Source organism: Bufo gargarizans, chromosome 1 (genome assembly GCF_014858855.1).
Source record: "Bufo gargarizans isolate SCDJY-AF-19 chromosome 1, ASM1485885v1, whole genome shotgun sequence".
NCBI lineage: Eukaryota > Metazoa > Chordata > Amphibia > Anura > Bufonidae > Bufo > Bufo gargarizans.
Genome location: NC_058080.1, coordinates 707,396,933 through 707,411,340, shown reverse-complemented (window position 1 = coordinate 707,411,340; position 14,408 = coordinate 707,396,933).

Genomic DNA, 14,408 nt, shown 5'->3' with positions numbered 1-14,408 from the left:
AGCATAAATTCCCACCTAGCCACCCTCGATTCCTGGCCCTGAATGCCAGCATTTCTAAACTACTGGCCTATGAAATGCTGTCATTCAGGCTGGTGGACACAGACAGCTTCAAACAGCTCATGTCGCTTGCTGTCCCACAGTATGTTGTTCCCAGCCGCCACTACTTCTCCAAGAGAGCCGCGGCTTCCCTGCACAACCAAGTATCCGATAAAATCAAGTGTGCACTGCGCAACGCCATCTGTTGCAAGGTCCACCTAACCACAGATACGTGGACCAGTAAGCACGGCCAGGGACACTATATCTCCCTAACTGCACACTGGGTAAATGTAGTGGCGGCTGGGCCCCAGACGGAGAGCTGTTTGGCGCACGTCCTTCCGCTGCCAAGGATCGCAGGGCAACATTCTTTGCCTCCTGTTGACTCCTCCTCCTACTCGGCTTCCTCCTCCTCTTCTTCCACCTGCTCATCCAGTCGGCCACACACCTTCACCACCAACTTCAGCACAGCCCGGGGTAAACGTCAGCAGGCCATTCTGAAACTCATATGTTTGGGGGACAGGCCCCACACCGCACAGGAGTTGTGGCGGGGTATAGAACAACAGACCGATGAGTGGTTGCTGCCGGTGAGCCTCAAGCCCGGCCTGGTGGTGTGCGATAATGGGCGAAATCTCGTTGCAGCTCTGGGACTAGCCGGTTTGACGCACATCCCTTGCCTGGCGCATGTGCTGAATTTGGTGGTGCGGAAGTTCATTCACAACTACCCCGACATGTCAGAGCTGCTGCATAAAGTGCAGGCCGCCTGTTCGCGCAAAACGCAAAACACATGCGGACGTCTGAATGGAGCCTTACAGGGGGATGATCAATGACAAGGGGGTGATCACCCATATACACTCCCTGATCACCCCCTGTCATTGATCACCCCCTGTAAGGCTCCATTCAGACGTCCGCATGATTTTTATGGATCCATGGATACATGGATCGGATCCGCAAAACACATGCAGACATCTGAATGGAGCCTTACAGGGGGGTGATCAATGACAGAGGGGTGATCACCCATATACACTCCCTGATCACCCCCTGTCATTGATCACCCCCTGTAAGGCTCCATTCAGACGTCCGCATGATTTTTACGGATCCATGGATACATGGATCAGATACGCAAAACACATGCGGACGTCTGAATGGAGCCTTACAGGGGGGTGATCAATGACAGAGGGGTGATCACCCATATACACTCCCTGATCACCCCCTGTCATTGATCACCCCCTGTAAGGCTCCATTCAGACGTCCGCATGATTTTTACGGATCCATGGATACATGGATCAGATCCGCAAAACACATGCGGACGTCTGAATGGAGCCTTACAGGGGGGTGATCAATGACAGAGGGGTGATCACCCAATATACACTCCCTGATCACCCCCTGTCATTGATCATCCCCTGTAAGGCTCCATTCAGACGTCCGCATGATTTTTACGGATCCATGGATACATGGATCGGATCCGCAAAACACATGCGGACGTCTGAATGGAGCCTTACAGGGGGGTGATCAATGACAGGCGGGTGATCACCCATATACACTCCCTGATCACCCCCTGTCATTGATCACCCCCCTGTAAGGCTCCATTCAGACGTCCGCATGTGTTTTGCGGATCCGATCCATGTATCCATGGATCCGTAAAAATCATACGGACGTCTGAATGGAGCCTTACAGGGGGGCGATCAATGACAGGCGGGTGATCACCCATATACACTCCCTGATCACCCCCTGTCATTGATCACCCCTCTGTCATTGATCACCCCCCTGTAAGGCTCCATTCAGACGTCCGCATGTGTTTTGCGGATCCGATCCATGTATCCATGGATCCGTAAAAATCATACGGACGTCTGAATGGAGCCTTACAGGGGGGTGATCAATGACGGGGGGGATCAGGGAAGGTATATGGGTGATCACCCCCCTGTCATTGATCACCCCCCTGTCATTGATCACCCCCCCTGTAAGGCTCCATTCAGACGTCCGTATGATTTTTACGGATCCACGGATGCATGGATCGGATCCGCAAAACACATGCGGACGATCTGAATGGAGCCTTACCAGGGGGGTGATCAATGACAGGGGGGTGATCAGGGAGTCTATATGGGTGATTACCCCCCTGTCATTGATCACCCCCCTGTCATTGATCACCCCCCTGTCATTGATCACCCCCCTGTCATTGATCACCCCCCTGTAAGGCTCCATTCAGACATTTTTTTGGCCCAAGTTAGCGGAAATATATAATTTTTTTTGTTTGTTTTTTCTTACAAAGTCTCATATTCCACTAACTTGTGTCAAAAAATAAAATCTCACATGAACTCACCATACCCCTCACGGAATCCAAATGCATTTTTAGACATTTATATTCCAGACTTCTTCTCACGCTTTAGGGCCCCTAAAAAGACAGGGCAGTATAAATACCCCACATGTGACCCCATTTTAGAAAGAAGACACCCCAAGGTATTCTGTGAGGGGCATATTGAGTCCATGAAAGATTGAAATTTTTGTCCTAAGTTAGCGGAAAGTGAGACTTTGTAAAAAAAAAACAAAAAAAACAATTTCCGCTAACTTATGCAAAAAAATAATAATTTCTATGAACTCGCCATGCCCCTCATTGAATACCTTGGGGTGTCTTCTTTCCAAAGTGGGGTCACATGTGGGGTATTTATACTGCCCTGGCTTTTTAGGAGCCCTAAAGCGTGAGAAGAAGTCTGGGATCCAAATGTCTAAAAATGCCCTCCTAAAAGGAATTTGGGCACCTTTGCGCATCTAGGCTGCAAAACAGTGTCACACATCTGGTATCGCCGTACTCAGGAGAAGTTGGGCAATGTGTTTTGGGGTGTCATTTTACATATACCCATGCTGGGTGAGAAAAATATCTTGGTCAAATGCCAACTTTGTATAAAAAAATGGGAAAAGTTATCTTTTGCCAAGATATTTCTCTCACCCAGCATGGTTATATGTAAAATGACACCCCAAAACACATTCCCCAACTTCTCCTGAGTACGGCGATACCACATGTGTGACACTTTTTTGCAGCCAAGGTGGGCAAAGGGGCACATATTCCAAAGTGCACCTTTCGGATTTCACAGGCCATTTTTTACAGATTTTGATTGCAAGGTACTTCTCACACATTTGGGCCCCTAAATTGCCAGGGCAGTATAACTACGCCACAAGTGACCCCATTTTGGAAAGAAGACACCCCAAGGTATTCCGTGAGGGGCACGGCAAGTTCCTAGAACTTTTTATTTTTTGTCACAAGTTAGCGGAAAATGATGATTTTTCTTTTTTTTTCTTTTTTCCTTACAAAGTCTCATATTCCACTAACTTGCGACAAAAAATAAAAAATTCTAGGAACTCGCCATGCCCCTCACAGAATACCTTGGGGTGTCTTCTTTCCAAAATGGGGTCACTTGTGGGGTAGTTATACTGCCCTGGCAATTTAGGGGCCCAAATGTGTGAGAAGAACTTTGCAATCAAAATGTGTAAAAAATGGCCTGCGAAATCCGAAAGGTGCACTTTGGAATATGTGCCCCTTTGCCCACCTTGGCTGCAAAAATTGTCACACATCTGGTATCGCCGTACTCAGGAGAAGTTAGGGAATGTGTTTTGGGGTGTCATTTTACATATACCTATGCTGGGTGAGAAAAATATCTTGGTCAAATGCCAACTTTGTATAAAAAAATTGGAAAAGTTGTCTTTGCCAAGATATTTCTCTCACCCAGCATGGGTATATGTAAAATGACACCCCAAAACACATTCCCCAACTTCTCCTGAGTACGGCGATACCAGATGTGTGACACTTTTTTGCAGCCAAGGTGGGCAAAGGGGCACATATTCCAAAGTGCACCTTTCGGATTTTGCAGGCCAATTTTTTACACATTTTGATTGCAAACTACTTCTCACACATTTGGGCCCCTAAATTGCCAGGGCAGTATAACTACCCCACAAGTGACCCCATTTTGGAAAGAAGACACCCCAAGGTATTCCGTGAGGGGCATGGCGAGTTCCTAGAATTTTTTATTTTTTGTCGCAAGTTAGTGGAATATGAGACATTGTAAGAATTTTTTTTTTTTATAAAAATCATCATTTTCCGCTAACTTGTGACAAAAAATTAAAAGTTCTATGAACTCACTATGCCCATCAGCGAATACCTTAGGGTGTCTACTTTCCGAAATGGGGTCATTTGTGGGGTTTTTCTACTGTCTGGGCATTGTAGAACCTCAGGAAACATGTTAGGTGCTCAGAAAGTCAGAGCTGCTTCAAAAAGCGGAAATTCACATTTTTGTACCATAGTTTGTAGACGCTATAACTTTTACCCAAACCATTTTTTTTTTGCCCAAACATTTTTTTTTTATCAAAGACATGTAGAACAATAAATTTTGCGAAAAATTTATATATGGATGTCGTTTTTTTTTGCAAAGTTTTACAGCCTAAAGTGAAAAATTTCATTTTTTGGCAAAAAAATCGTTACATTTCGATTAATAACAAAAAAAGTAAAAATGTCAGCAGCAATGAAATACCACCAAATGAAAGCTCTATTAGTGAGAAGAAAAGGAGGTAAAATTCATTTGGGTGGTAAGTTGCATGACCGAGCAATAAACGGTGAAAGTAGTGTAGTGCAGAAGTGTAAAAAGTGGCCTGGTCATGAAGGGGGTTTTAGCTAGCGGGGTTGAAGTGGTTAAAAACATTGTATACAATGAATCCGGGCCATGTGGACCAATCATGTGCACATGCCCCCCTGACTCACCACTGAAGCATGAACATTCCCCCACATATACAGATATACAGCAGATTAAAGTTCATGAAGTCCATCAACAATTAAATAATGGAAAGCTATAATACTTATCATTTGAAATAGCGTAGTGGGGGTATGCGTGGTGGTCAGGAAACAAGCCCAATGCGTATCGCCAGGCTCTGCTGGCTTCCTCAGGGGTGCCTGTTCCTGAATAACACATAGCTCATATATATACATGGTAGATACTGATCATAATTATTTCCACCTGTTTCATGGGCGGCAACATGGTGCATAGGGGCGGTGACCCCATACTCATGGGGTCAATGGGAGGTGGAGAAGGAGGGCTCTGGTGCCTTCTATCCATGCTAAATATCGCAGCCAATGAATGCCGGAATGCAAGGCAACTAGAGGTGACTGTCATGGAACCATGAACCAGACGTACAACAGAGATGAGTGGAAATAAGAAGGCTTTATTGGAAATCAAGCCGTAGCAAAAGTCCAAGCGGATGGCTAAACCGAAGCAGGGTCTTGCGTAGACAGAGGTCAGGAACCAGGAGGGTGGTCAGACGAAGCCAGGATCAGGAACCAACGGGGTAGTCAGACGAAGCCAGGATCAGGAACCAACGGGGTAGTCAGACGAAGCCAGGATCAGGAACCAACGGGGTAGTCAGACGAGGCCAGGATCAGGAACCAGAAGCAGCAGCAGTCTTAGAAGCATGTGAACACAGGAGGACCAAGCAAGGAACTGAAGCCACAGACCTTCTATATATATGAGCTAGGCATCCAGCTCCTCCCAGTGGGAAGGAGGAGCCGCAGGGTGGGAGGCTACAAGAAACCCAGAAACCAAGATGGCCGCCAGCACATGTCAAACGAAGGAGAACAGTGAGAAGGTAGGACCATGACAGTGACATACCAAGCTCGGCGGCGCATGATATAAATCTATCAAAGTATAATTTGACCATAAGAAGTCAGTATTAGAAAAGGGACTTTCTTTCTCCCCAATGCGGATCCTGGACAAATTAGAATTTGTTAAAGATTCGTATTTATTTTGCAGACAACTTTGCTTTAAGCTCCTATATAATAAACCATCAATATTAAAAAACTTGGCTGACGATGAACGCGGTGTATTCATGGATCTCATGGACCTTCTGCGGGAGAATGAATCGGACACAGGTAGGAGGTGTTTCACTCTTAATAAACCCTCCTTACTCACTCCCTCTTTGAACCTATTCCCCAATATTCAGTTTTTCTTCCAAGCGGTAGTTCGTGAGATACGTAAACTTAAACCTGACTCTATATATGGCAGAAATCTGAACTAGCCGGAATCTGATACTATACGAAAATTACAAGCGAATACCACTTTTGTTATCAAGGAAGCAGACAAGGGGGGAAATGTGGTTCTATGGGACATGGATCTATATATACAGGAAGCAAATCGACAGCTCAAGAACCCAATTTTTTATATACCCCTGCCCTCTGATCAAACTATGGTGTTTAAGAATAAACTGGACCAGTTATTGAAGGCAGCTCGGGACATGTTTGTAAGTACCAAAAAGGAGCATCAATTTTTGGAGGTGAGTCAACCCATCATTCCAACGTTTTTCATGCTCCCTAAGGTCCACAAAGACCTTCAGAACCCCCCAGGACGACCCATTGTGGCCGGCATTGGTGGTCTATGTGAACAGGCCTGCACCTATATTGATTTCTTTCTTCAACCCTTAGTCCTGGGGCTACCATCTTATGTACGGGATTCCCTTCACTTGTTCGAGATGCTGGAACATGTGTCATTCACATCTGACGTACTATTGGTGACCTGCGATGTTGAGTCTTTGTACACCTGCATAGCGCATAAAGACGGGATCGGGGCTGTCACGCATTTCCTGGAGGGGTCGGTTTCGGCGGAGTCTTCTGCAATTTGTTTTACATCATAATTATTTTGTTTTTGATCGTACTTTTTATAGGCACCCTCGTACGCCAACCTTTTTTTGGGTTGGTGGGAGTGGGTGAGCATGTACCCATCGCCGTCTTTCCGCGATTGCGTAGGTGGGCTGGTTCCGCTATATTGATGATACTCAGTTTTTCTGGCAGGGCTCCAGGGAGACCTGTGTCCAATTCATTGATACTTTAAATGAGAATAATTTGAATATTCGTTTGACGTATACCATCTCAGAGGACGCAGTCGATTTCCTGGACCTAAGAGTACGCAGGGAGGAAGAACGAATTGTTACCGCCCTCTTTCGAAAAAGCACCGCCACCAACAGTCTTTTGCATTATAGGAGCTTTCACCCGGCACATATGAAAAATGGAATACCGAAAGGCCAATTTCTCAGACTGCATCGTAATTGTACACACTTGGACCGATTTTAGGACAGCGTCAGCGGATTTATCATCACGTTTCAAAGATAGGGGTTACCCCAAGAAAATCGTATCCCGTGCCTATGAGGATGCCAAAAGCTCTGATCGAACCAAGCTGTTCATCCCAAGACCCAAAATCAGGGATGGCAAAATACAGGTCCTTCTCAGAAAATTAGCATATTGTGATAAAGTTCATTATTTTCTGTAATGTAATGATTAACATTAGACTTTCATATATTTTAGATTCATTACACACCAACTGAAGTAGTTCAAGCCTTTTATTGTTTTAATATTGATGATTTTGGCATACAGCTCATGAAGACCCAAATTTCCTATCTCAAAAAATTAGCATATTTCATCCGACCAATAAAAGAAAAGTGTTTTTAATACAAAAAAAGTCAACCTTCAAATAATTATGTTCAGTTATGCACTCAATACTTGGTCGGGAATCCTTTTGCAGAAATGACTGCTTCAATGCGGCGTGGCATGGAGGCAATCAGCCTGTGGCACTGCTGAGGTGTTATGGAGGCCCAGAATGCTTCGATAGCGGCCTTAAGCTCATCCAGAGTGTTGGGTCTTGCGTCTCTCAACTTTCTCTTCCCAATATCCCACAGATTCCCTATGGGGTTCAGGTCAGGAGAGTTGGCAGGCCAATTGAGCACAGTAATACCATGGTCAGTAAACCATTTACCAGTGGTTTTGGCACTGTGAGCAGGTGCCAGGTCGTGCTGAAAAATGAAATCTTCATCTCCATAAAGCTTTTCAGCAGATGGAAGCATGAAGTGCTCCAAAATCTCCTGATAGCTAGCTGCATTGACCCTGCCCTTGATAAAACACAGTGGACCAACACCAGCAGCTGACATGGCACCCCAGACCATCACTGACTGTGGGTACTTGACACTGGACTTCAGGCATTTTGGCATTTTCCTCTCCCCAGTCTTCCTCCAGACTCTGGCACCTTGATTTCCGAATGACATGCAAAATTTGCTTTCATCCGAAAAAAGTACTTTGGACCACTGAGCAACAGTCCAGTGCTGCTTCTCTGTAGCCCAGGTCAGGCGCTTCTGCCGCTGTTTCTGGTTCAAAAGTGGCTTGACCTGGGGAATGTGGCACCTGTAGCCCATTTCCTGCACACGCCTGTACACGGTGGCTCTGGATGTTTCTACTCCAGACTCAGTCCACTGCTTCCGCAGGTCCCCCAAGGTCTGGAATCGGTCCTTCTCCACAATCTTCCTCAGGGTCCGGTCACCTCTTCTCGTTGTGCAGCGTTTTCTGCCACACTTTTTCCTTCCCACAGACTTCCCACTGAGGTGCCTTGATACAGCACTCTGGGAACAGCCTATTCGTTCAGAAATTTCTTTCTGTGTCTTACCCTCTTGCTTGAGGGTGTCAATGATGGCCTTCTGGACAGCAGTCAGGTCGGCAGTCTTACCCATGATTGCGGTTTTGAGTAATGAAACAGGCTGGGAGTTTTTAAAAGCCTCAGGAATCTTTTGCAGGTGTTTAGAGTTAATTAGTTGATTCAGATGATTAGGTTAATAGCTCGTTTAGAGAACCTTTTCATGATATGCTAATTTTTTTAGATAGGAATTTTGGGTTTTCATGAGCTGTATGCCAAAATCATCAATATTAAAACAATAAAAGGCTTGAACTACTTCAGTTGGTGTGTAATGAATCTAAAATATATAAAAGTCTAATGTTTAACAGTACATTACAGAAAATAATGAACTTTATCACAATATGCTAATATTTTTAGAAGGACCTGTACACCTTATCACCCGCTATAATAATCAGTGGGCGGCACTCTATAAAATCTTGGAGAACCATTGGTTCCTACTTATGTCCGACCAAAGGTTTTTGCCCTATGTGGACAACAAACCAAAGATCATTGCACGTAAGGCACCTTCGCTCAAAGACCTACTTGTACGAAGTCATTTTCAGCGCCCTACACGAGGGCTGGGGAGAGGGGCCAGATTGAAGGGCACACATCCGTGTGGCCAATGCAATATTTGCCCATTCATGTTGGGCAAGGACAATTTCATAAATGATAAGCAATGTATACGCCTCAATCATTACGTTATTTTTCGTACCAGGAACATCGTATATGGTATAATCTGTCCATGTAGGAAAGTATATGTGGGGTAAACCTCACAAGAATTACGGAAACGGATCCAACAACTTATGTCCAACATCATCCTGGCTGCCCGGGATAGGGCTGAAAAGGAGAAACCTCTCACTTCTGTGGCTACACATTTTTTGGATCACCATGGTGGTAAGTACAATGAGTTGGAGGTGGTGGGCTTAGAAAGAGTCCAGCACAACATTAGGGGTACACACATGACACAATGTCTGCTTAAAGCTGAATCCCGATGGATTTATAATTTGGATACTTTGTCCCCGCAGGGTCTTAATGAAGAACTTTTATTCACAGGCTTTTATGTTGGGTAATATTTTATTCACACACATTTGTTTTTCATATTTCTTTTAGATTTTCACAATCGCAGTTTGTTGCGTTTATTCGCACAAGATCACTGGTTCTTCACCTTGTTTTTGTTTTCCGCAATACAGACATAATCTTTCTCTTCTCTCTATCTGGAGCAGCTCAGCATCAAATATAAAGGATTTCTCTGGTTTGTCGTCTGGGATCCCTCTACGTGTTTGTACAGCGAAGGATTCATTGCTTATGTTTTAAGCACACATGCATAGTGATTTTTTGGACTTTGCTACTTTAATCCAATATTTGTAAATATAATTTTTGCATGTAATTCTCTCCTTTCTCTTTGGCCCCCGTTTGGGTGTCCTGTGGGCAATGGGACAAATTGTTTTTTTATGAAAAAACTACCTATGTACATAACTAACAAACAAAAACAAAAGTAATCATGTAGACAGGGCATAATGTGGAGAATATACAGAATAATGTAGATGAAAAATAATTAATTATATAACATAAATAATATAAATAATAAAAAATAAAATAAAAAATAATGGTAAAAGAATATACAAAAATATAATAAAAAATAATAACAAATAGTCAATAATAAATATATTGAAAAATAGAATATGGGGAATGGAAAGCAAAACACGGGGAATACTAACATAAATGATGACTAAAAGAATATATATAAATCAAATAATAAAAAACTAATAAGGAACATATTATAAAGTGCACAAGTAAGGCTAATAGAATAAAATATATAAATAATGATACAAAGCACAAAAAATAAATAATAATAATAAAATAATAAAAAATAATAAATACAATAAAATATAAAAAATAATAAAATATAAAATATATAATAAAAATAATAAAAAAATAATAAATCAATAGAAAATACAAAATAAAATAATTTAAAAATAATATAAAATTCATAAAATAATAAAATAAATAATATATAAAAAAATAAAGAATAATTCAGCACAGTGAGAGTGAGTAGGAGTGAGCAAAAGCAATATTTATTTACATAAAATTAGCTTAATTTTGAATAATTGATTGGTTCACATAATTAAGGATGATATTAAATTAAGGATATGAATCATGTGGTTTTGTATATAGGGTCAGTACTTTGTGTGGTGGGGAGTTGAATACATAATTTGGTGGCGTTACGTAAGTATAGGGCCAAATTAACATTTATGTTGCCCCGTATACATTTTTATTCATTACGGCCACCAATGGTCTACAACTCATTACCACATATTGTTTACTGGAAGAATTGGGTTTGTTTGTTAATCATGAAGATTCTTTGATGTGATTATTGTATGTGTTCTGTTTTGTGTTCTCTATATATATTTAGATTTTTATCCCATATATTATGTCTATTGGCATTATTCTTGATTATAATAGATTATGTGCCCCACGGACCGACGGGTGCTAAGCATTGTCTATATATGGTAGTTATTTGCATATTTGTCTGCCCATTCTATTTTCATTTTCTCTTTTTTTGTTTTCCGGTTGTTTTGTCCCTTTGCCCATAGGCTCCCTCTAATTGTCCGGTGTGTGGCATGTAGTGTGCGCCTTGTGAGCATGCGCGCACTGCTGTTCCCGTCTATTGGAACGCAGGGCGCGCCTGCTCGGCGGCGCACATGCGGTGATGTCATGTGGATGTCATTTCCGGCTGCTGTCAGGGAGTGTCCGGTGTATGGCACGCAGTGTGCGCCTTGTAGGCATGCTCGCCCTGCCGTTTCAGGTTGCTTGAACGCAGGACGCGCCTGCTCGGCGGCGCACGCGCTTGGAATGTCACCTCTAGTTGCCTTGCATTCCGGCATTCATTGGCTGCGATATTCAGCGTGGATAGAAGCCACCAGAGCCCTCCCTCTCCACCTCCCATTGACCCCATGAGTATGGGGTCACCGCCCCTATGCTCCATGTTGCCGCCCATGAGACAGGTGGAAATAATTATGATCAGTATCTACCATGTATATATATGAGCTATGAGCTATTCAGGAACAGGCACCCCTGAGGAAGCCAGCAGAGCCTGGCGATACGCATTGGGCTTGTTTCCTGACCACCACGCATACCCCCACTACGCTATTTTCAAATGATATGTATTATAGCTTTCCATTATTTCATTGTTGATGGATTTCATGCACTTTAATCTGCTGTATATCTGCATATGTGGGGGAATGTTCATGCTTCAGTGGTGAGTCAGGGGGGCATGTGCACATGATTTTTCCACATGGCCCGGATTCATTGTATACAATGTTTTTAACCCATTTCTTGTTGTGTCTGTTGCTTTAAATAAATGTGATACTTTTTTAGATGTGCGGCTCTTATCTCGGTATTCTTTCTCTTTAAATTGCAATATATATAACAATACAGGACTCTTAAGATGCCCTGTTATTGGAATGATTAATAAAAAAAATATAGGGAATGTCACTGTGGTAGGTTAATTGTTTCAAATTAAATATGATAGAGTGGAAATATGGGACAAAATATTAAAGCGCAAACGTGGGACAACTTGTTAAAGTTTAAGCATTAAATGAAAGGAGGTGGCGCGCATCAATTAAAGAAGAATGTCTAAAATGTTATTCCCTGTTAACTATGCAGAGCAGGGGTTTATATCCGGCAAAATTTAAAAAATGTCACCTGACAATATAACAGACTATTTTTTTTTATTTATGTTCCTATCACCTATGCAGAGGTGCCCCAGTGACATCCACCATCCATTTGGATATCTGCTCTATCAACTTTCGATGTTCTTTTCTGAGCCTACCATGTTGATCACGGTTATTGGCGAATCAGGGTTCCACGCCGGAGAGGGAGTATGAGAAAGAGAGACCACATCCAAGGGAGATAAATGGATTACATTTTTTGGGGATCGAGTGGAAATATGGGAAAAGTTATTGAGGCACAAATGTTGGACCAATTATTAAAGCGCAAATGTGTGACAAATTATTGAAGCGCAAATGTGTGACAAATTATTGAAGCGCAAATGTGGGACAAATTATTGAAGCGCAAATATGGGACAAATTATTGAAGTGCAAATGTAGGACAACTTGTTAAAGTTTAAGCATTGAATGAAAGGAGGTGTCGTGCATCAAGTAAAGAAGAATTTAAAAAATTTTTATTTCCTGTCACCTATGCAGAGCAGGGGTTTATTCACTTTCAAAATTGTAAAATGTCAACCCAAGAATGTAACAGAAAAATGTATTACCTGTCTACTTGGTAGAGCAGGGGTCTTTGACACAAAAATTGTTTAATGTCACCCAAAGATGTAAAATAAAAATTTGTGAATTTTATTAAGCTGTCTACTAGGTATAGCTGTGGTACATCACACCCAAAAATTGGTGAATTTTACCTGAAAATGTAACAGACAAATTTGTGAATTTTTTTAACCTGTCTACTAGGTATAGCATAGAGGAAATAAAGACAATGCAGCAGCACCCTGCAAATCAGATAAAGTACAATAATGCCAAAAATTATAGTTTTAATGCTAAGCTTATTTCTAAAGTGAGATGCTTGGCCAATGCATTTTGTACAAAACCATCTGAGCCCGTCTGCCGTACGTCAAGGTGATCTCTGTTAGACGGGTCCTAACACTAAATACTACCTGTTATGCACCATAATGGCCGCCATAAAGTTCAGGGAGTGTTGGATCCACATGCATGCTGGATCCACTCTGCCTTTACCATTTTTTGTGCCATAATGGCCTCAATTACAAGGGATGCAGGTAGCAACATGCATGCCGAGCCCACTCTATACCTTTCCTTGTGCCAGATAGCTTCCAATTAATGTAGTGAGAGCAGGCTACAGCTTTATAATGAAAATAATTAAAATCAGCCTATGGGGCAGACAGTTTAATCAGGAGTGCATGACTCACTGGAGTGCCACATCTCCGGCATTGTAAATCTGCACAAAAAAAGGGGGGTTAGTCAGCACCTCCCAGTGTGCAGGTGCACGCTGCCATGGCAAAAACCTAGAGAAAAAAAAGAGAATGCAGCAGCACCCTGCAAATCAGATAAAGTACAATGATGCCAAAAATTATAGTGCTAATGCTACGCTTATTTATAAAGTGAGTACATCACACCCACAAATTGGTGAATGTCCCCCGAAAATGTAACAGACAAATTTGTGATTTTTTTTTTAAACCTGTCTACTAGGTATAGCAGTGGCACATCACACCCAAAAATTGGTGAATTTTACCTGAAAATAAAACAGACAAAGTAGTGAAATGACCTAAAATAAAATACGTACAAATATATATAAAAAAACAGATTTATGAGGTGGAGGTCCATATTGAGTCAGAGTTTGAGGAGGTGGTGGACGTAGCGGTGTAGGTGGAAGCGGCGGTGGAGGAGGACGAGATAGCCAACACTGGTTTTTGGTTTTAATTTTAATTTTATTTTTTTAATTAGGGTACACTCAAAAAGAGTGTGAAATATCCAAAATACAAAAATGAGCAATTGCGCTGCAGTATAACAATGGCTGGTTAAGGCCGGTATATATGTATATTCTGCACAAGGTACGGACAAGTCCTGTGGGATCCATGCCTGGTTCATTTTAATGAACGTGAGCTTGTCCACATTGGCTGTGGTCAGGTGGCTGTGCTTGTCTGTGATAACGCCCCCTGGCTTATACACTGGCTGCAGATAATACACTGGCTGCAGGGCAGGCCAGCACCTCCAAGGTGTAAAGGGCAAGCTCAGGCCATGTGCCCAATTTAGAGACCCAGAAGTCATTCAGTACGTGTAGGCGTGTGCACACATATTGCTCCACCATGTTGGTGAAATGCTGCCACCTGTTAAGACGTTCCATATCAGCTGGTGGTGCTGGTTGTTGTGGTGTGCT